Raw genomic sequence first — 7,529 nt, 5'->3', positions numbered from 1 at the left:
TCATTTTGTGTGTTTATACTTTGCTGATGACCATTAGATAGTACAATTACTTTAAAGGGCTATGTACCTGTCTCCGCAAAAGGTCACTGCGTACTATAGAGTTTCAGCAGATCAAAAACAGAAGAAAGTTACAGTGTCCAGAACTATGTAGCACAGATACAGTTCCAATCATTTGTAATTTTAGCAGGAAGAAAAATGCCTACTGGATTAAACCTGGACAGAAAGTGAAAAGTTTTAAAAATCTAAACCTAAAGCTTCAGCATGCCCATGATCTTCAAGTCTTAAGTCAAAGGTTGCTCCCAGTAGAGATTTGAGGCCAGTTGCTTACTATAGATAAATGAGTTAATACTAACTTCTTACTGTTTCTGGTAGATGACTTTACACTACACAATGCTAGTTGAAAATGTAACTTTTATATAATTAATGCATCTATTTGATTTATGGTTTGTTCAGCAATTTACTTTCGTCTCCAGGTTCCAGTCCTCAGGTTCCTTTCCCCATTGGGACAGTTGTACTGTACGATGAAGACATATTCAGCTTTGCATCCACATATTTTACGTAACTCAAGGGTGAAGCTGGCTGAAATAAATGTGGTCATACGGTATGAGATCACCTTCAAGAGTATTTCTTCACCCTTATGGCCCTCCCCAGTATAATTAAAGCTCTGTGAAGCAACAGGAAGAAGGTTTCCTAGTAGGCCTAATTTTAAAATTTTTTCTGGATTCTCCATGTTTTGTGAAGAAAGAAGATGGGACATGATGACTAAATTCATATTTCAAGGTATGCTTTGTATTGTCATCACATGCATTAATGTGTACTTGTTCACAGTCACAGTATATCTCCATGTTATGGTACACAACATAAAGCAGTCCATTCCTGCAAAACGACTAACATTTCTTAGATGCTATAAATATTTTTATGTTCTGTGATATATATGTGGCAAATTTCAAATTTTGCCTTTAAACAAGAATAGTGATAAGCAATACACAGTGAGATTACTCTGGTAATTCATTCCTGCAGTACAAGCTCCTTGCCACATTGATGTGTGCACTTTAATTTCATGATTCTTCTTTATATGATGTGTTAGTAGTGTTCTGGCCTAGATTTAATACCCACATTAATGAAATAATTTTGAAAATGCAGCAATTTTCATATTGCCTCTTTCTCTTCTTTGAAATCATACACCTTCTCCAGTCCATCAAGCCCTTAAAACCAGGGACAAAAAAAATTGACCCTTACTTAAACAACAAAAGCTTACTGCCTCTTACATTTGGGAGTTGGTTTCCTACCATTAAAAATCCAGTCTTATTTCTCTACTTGGTGTTATGTCCAGCACATGGCTTGGAGTTTGGACCTGTCTTACATTTTATTTTTCGTCATTCTCAATACGTCTTGCACTGTCCAGTGAAGAATGGTTTAACAGATGGTTAGCTAAGAGATGTTATAAGGACAATAGCATGCATGTTGCTGTGATAGGTAACAGAATTTATTTTAGTGTGATGATAAAATTTAATTTTGAAGAGGCACAGGAGAGAAAAGAACAGATCCAGAAAGGCAGAGGAGCAATGGTGCAAGTTCACAAAATGAAGGGAGAGCCAGGTGGGGCAGGGGGTCATGTTACTAACCTTAGAAAGTCCTTCAGAGGATAAACAGTTGAATTGTCTGGCCTCTGTAACCAAATAATGGATTGTAAGTAAAGTTCTTGGTCCATTGGCTAGATTCAAGCAACAGCACTTTGGTCAAAGGATGTCTAGAAACCACTGTAAATACATCAGTCAATTAGAGTGACATTGAATGGGCAAAACTGAGCCATTGTTAAGAAGCTCTCAAATGCTGCCTGTGGAAAACAAAATTCTCACTAGTCAGTAACTCGCCTGCAGAATGGATGTGTAATTGATAAATGAATTTCTAAACCAATAAATGTGAAATGGTGAGTATTGGATACTTTGCAAACAGTGCAGTTACTTGCATATAGAGAGACAATGTCAAAGGCAATTGAAAATGTTATGAGCTGCTGTCATGATACGCCAGCTCCTCAAAAAAGTCCTGTGAGGATTGGGAAGCCATCCAGTGATCGTAACATTGAAATCGACCACAGCACTGAAATTCTTTATCAGTGGCTCTTTCCAGGGCTGTAATGGGGCATGTATGGTATATCACAGTCAACCACTCCCAAACACATCAGGGAGGTTACCAATCTCTTGTTCACAAGAGCAAATTGTTCCAATCATGCTAGATAGAGAGACCCAGGCTGCCTGAGCAGTGCAAGGGAAAGGGTTTTACCCCATGAACATGCAGCTGGTCTGTGATCACAGCAAACCAATCCTTCAGGTACGCACTCCAGTCAGGGATCTCTCAGTTACCATCCGCACCAACTTGCAGGTGGCAAGTGTTTGCTCTCCAGCATCAGTTTTCCCCTTGGTGCCAGGAGACTGGTTAATGTCACCAGTGCAGAACCTGTAAAGTGTAGCCAAGGAAAGGTACAATGCTGCCCAAGCTTCACTGGGGCAATGGCAGAGCCAATTGCTGAAAATGAATTGAGCTGTTCAGGTAAAGAGCTGCCATGCTTACCAGAATTGAGCATCCAGGACTGTTGAGGTGCTCACACAACAGAGGGGACAGGAATTTACAAATGGGGGATGCAAGAGCCAGGTGTCTCTTCTCTGGTGGGGAGGAAAGGCAAGACACCTGAGATGGTGTCAATACAGTAGCAAATTCCAGTAGAGCAGTAGAGCAATATGGCAAGTAGGCCTGTGATGCTATCGCTAGCACCAGATCAAAGGCAAAGTGGGACACTGCAACATCTTCATGGCACTACAGGTTGTTAACTTCTGGTTACTGGGAGCCTGGGATTGCATTGTACAGCTGTTTTGGTGGGTGCAGTAAGCTTGATGTTTTCACCATAACACTATTGGTATTCTATTCTGAACACACATCCTAATGATGCTCATTGTAATGCTTAGAGAAAATCACTGGCATCGGTGCCAGGACAACCAGAGCTCATGCTGTATAATGTTAGAGCCCTCACTGTATAACATTGTATAGTCCCATGAGCTTTGGCAAGAAAATGCTGCAGGCCCTTGGCACAAGCTGAGCTTTATGCATGTTATATTGGAAGCTACATGCACTTGTAATTTGGCCAGGAGTGACTCATCACTGAAATATTCTCCAAATGGTGGCAAAGCCTTTCAAAGAGCGCCATCATGTGGACATCAGTAAGGTATGCAATGACTTAGTTGCTGATACTGCTCAGACAGTCGCCTCAAAGGGATGAGATTTTGACAAACCCTTGCCTACTGCACTGCCAGCTGGGTTTCAGGCCACCAACCGTATGAATGCTGCCAAACCAGCATGTGTCTAATACTCAGAGATGTCGCTGCTGATGATGTGACATCATAAATTCTCTATTCATAGACCCATATCCTCCAAAACTGAGCAGCAACATAGAGCACTGCCATACATCAATAACATATAACTAAACATTAATAAATCGGTTTTGCCTGTGGTGAATGGTCACGTGTACCCCATTGTATCTTTATAACTCATAAATCTTTCATCTCCTATCACTAGACCTTGGTACAGCCATGATATCCACAGCAGGTTACCTGCTTAGATGGTGTGCCCTGTTGACAGAGATGATATTGGCAGCCATCCTGGGTGGTCTGAGGCCGAAAGGGCTCCACCCTGCTGAGGGTCTCTTGTAATCTCCTGTCCTGACCTGCTGGAGGGATGGGGTAACTAATAGGAAGATTGGGCGCAGGGCACTGTTGGAACTCTCTGGGATTTAATTCCACATTTCTGATGAAGGGCTTTTTGCCCAAAACGTCAATTTTCCTGCTCCTTGGATGCTGTCTGACCTGCTGTGCTTTTCCAGCACCACTTTCATCTTGACTTTAATCTCTCAGTGTCATGCTGGTGGTACACCTTTCTGTTGATCTCTGATGCTACCTTCTTGAGGAGAAGGAGCACCTGAAGATAGCTCAAGTTGCCTCATTCTCACTCTCGCTCTGCTATAGATGTAGCGTACCCCTGTGGCTAGAGCAATGCAGTGCAGTCCTGAGCACAGATCACCATCCTTTCCATGGAGACTCAACTGGAGCTCTGACAGCAGCCTAAACTTGAACAGACCATTATACTGTTTATTCTGGTCATGGCCTCTAGATCTCTGCCTGATATTCTCTCGCCAATCTCTACCTCTCCATCAGTTTGTTTTAGCTGAAACCAGAGGCTTGTTCAACTGCAGAGGCATCAGCAAGAGTCAAGTCTGCAGCTTTTCTCCAAATTGTAAGAACCGTGACTGACACAGTCTCCAGGGGTGTGCTCACCAGATTATATGGCCAAGCACAATTTGGAATGTGCAGGAGAATGCCATGACGGTGTACCTTTGGGGTCTTCAGGCTGTACCCAGGTCTAGTGATAGGAGATGAAAGATTTAGGAGTTATAAAGATACAATGGGGCACATGTGATCATTCACCACGTCATCCTCAGAGGTGGAGCTTGAGATGGAGCTGAGCAAAAGTTGTCGTCTTTATTTTTTTTTGACTTGTTGCAAGGACCATCAGTGAAGAACACACAGAATGAGCTGGCAGTTGCGCACAATTGCTTTTCTCAACAATGTTTCAGGTATTATTCCCGTATGGTCATTTGTCAGCACTTGGGTCAAGATATCCTTATAGGATGACTGTGAAGCTTCCTCTCAGCAGAGGCTCTGTATCTGTCCTCACCAGTAGCTAGGGCCGGGATTCTGATCTTTGCAACACATTAGAAGATCAGAATCCTGGCCAATGCTCCTCCCTGTCAGAAGTGTCATTCCCTTCAGACAGACCAAATGACTGAGTGTCAGCCGAATGAGCTTGGATGGCCATGACAGCTTCTGAGAGCTCCCCAGTAAGTTTTTGACGTCCACACTGTTTCTGCAACTAGGACAATATTCACAAGACAATGTGGTTGCTCAACATTCTGTCTAAAAGTTGGTATGTACCCCAAGCTCCTGTCTGCTAGCCCTCTGCTCTCACACATTGCACTGCTTGATGTCCTTGTGAGTGGTCACTTAGCACCTTGCTGCCTAAACTGGGGGGCACCATGTACATTAACCATTGATGGAACCTCCACTCAGGCTGCCTTAGTCAAATAAGAATGCCCTAGTGCCATCCCTGAGAAATGGTCACTGCCACCTTTCCCACATGGTCTGTATGGCTACTAGTCAGTGATCACACACCAAACAGTCGAGAGTGAGTGCCAGTGGCTACAATTCCTGAAAGCTTCTCAGACAATGCGACAGTGAAACTGATGCTACTGACTCAGGCTTGAACATTTGACCCTGTGAGGTAGTGGCCCACCATGCACTGGGTACATGGTTTGCCATGCTCCTCACTGGTTGCTGCAAGATTGCACATGGTCAGCTGTTCTGCACCTAAACAGATATGTTGCTCACTTCCTGTACCACAGCCAACAACTCCTCCACTACCAAAAGATGCCAGCATTATTCTAATTTTCTGTTCAGAGATTAAAAACTCACTTGTAAAAGAAAAAGCAAATAATAGTGAATTTAACTATTTTTACACACCAATCCAACAGTTGCATGACCCCAGAACCATTCCTCTCCTGTTTGTTTCCTATTGCGTCACTGACACAGTTCATTTTGTGTGTGTTTTTTATACCATGTCCTCTCAGTCACTGTTCAGGAGATGTGAATGGCATAGGTAAAGCCAAGCTGAACTTTCCTTGAGAAGGCAATCATTGCCCCCTCTCTAAATGCACAGCCTGTGCTGTGAAGGTATGAATTGGAAGGAACAGGGATTGGGAAGTAGGAGTATCTTTGGCAGTGAGATCACGAGCCATGAGCTGGGACACGGATGTGGATAGGCTGGAGCCAATGGCCAACAGTTGCAACGCAGAGGGAAGGCAACTAGAAGCCAATGCCTGATGCTCGGTAGAAGGAACAGAGTGCAATTGGCAATGCTGGACACAACTACAAAAGGAGATACGCACTTTTTTTAAAGCTACGAATTCAGGAGGTTAACTTGGCAGACTGGGCATGGTGTTTACTTGTAGTTCTGCATTAAAATTCCTTTGTCCATAACGGGCAAGGCTGAAGATGCAAAATGTAAAGGGGTTCAGTAGCAGAATAGGGAATGGGTGAATCAGGCCTGTATTGAATAATTTAATCTTGTAATGATTACATACATAATATATTCAGTCTATAGTATCTCTGCCAGCTCTCTGCAAGAACAAACAACCTCAGCCCTGGAGAACATCCTGCAAGTCACAACCAGTGGGGCCTGGAGTCCAAAATTCTAAGCAACAAGAGGGCAGGAATGGGAATGATGGGGATTTCTGGAGGTAATGACAGATTGATTGAAGTTTGGGGAGATCTGCAGGGAACTGATAAGAGCTTGAGGTGAGGAGTGGAGTGATGGGGATTTGGGAAGTGGGAACAGGAGTGATGGGGGTTTTGATAGTTGGGGAGGGGAGTGATTGGGGGTTTGGGGAGTGATGGGGATTTGGGAAGTGGGAACAGGAGTGATGGGGGTTTTGGTAGTTGGGGAGGGGAGTGATTGGGGATTTGGAGGTGGGAACAGGAGTGATGGGGTTTTGGTGAGGCAGGGTTGACAGTGATGGGGTTAAGGGCGGAGAGAGTTTTGGTGGGGGCTTGAGTCCAGCTGAAATAGTCAAAGAGGAAGGATCAAACTAGGCTTGGTTCGAACTGGAAACTGAGAAAAGAATTGGAGTAACACAATCTCCAAATATATTTCAAAACACCAATAGAAAAACAAAACAGCAAGTAAAAAGAAAGTTTATTTTTCAACATCTCTCTACTCAGGTTGAAATTGTTTTTGGTGGTAAGGCTGTTAAGGCTCTGCACCTTCATTTAGTGGTAAGATAGACATGCTCCATGACAGAAACCCTCACTTCCCATTTTCTAATGTAAAAGCTGATTAATGTGTCATCTGTAGGCATGACAGGGAATAGTGAGAGCTAACTGCTAGTGTGCTGACATGTATAAACATCTGTTATGGGATTTTTCAATCTCCAAAATTCAGCTGCTGCACATGTTTTAATTTATAGATTGTTTTGTGTATTACCCACCACAGAAAGATTAAATGTTCTTTTTAAAAGTAATCTATCTTCCCACTCTGTTTTTGTTGTTCTCATTAAGCCACTTTTTTGATCTCTGGCCAAAGCTAGCAGCAGTGATGGCCAGGGTCAGATGGATAATTTGTGATGATAATGCTGAGATTCATTTGCAAAAGAGGTGATCCTCTTTACTTGGCTTTATGCTCAACACCATGGGTTTTCGAATGAAATCGTGAACAAAATTGAAATGAGTAAGTTATTTACATGACACATTGAATGAAAGACTGTGGTAGCAAGGCTTGGGTGGAAGTGTTACTTAATAAATCAGTTCTGTTACAGAAATGGCAGATGTGATGAGTAAAACTGAGACATATTTTAGAGGCAACATGGTTTTATTGTAGGTGAGTTAGAAGAACAGCTTGTAAATCTGGATGTGAATAGGAAAGACAAA

The sequence above is a fragment of the Chiloscyllium punctatum genome, chromosome 22 (assembly GCF_047496795.1).
Source record: "Chiloscyllium punctatum isolate Juve2018m chromosome 22, sChiPun1.3, whole genome shotgun sequence".
NCBI classification, from domain to species: domain Eukaryota; kingdom Metazoa; phylum Chordata; class Chondrichthyes; order Orectolobiformes; family Hemiscylliidae; genus Chiloscyllium; species Chiloscyllium punctatum.
This window is presented reverse-complemented; position numbering follows the sequence as displayed.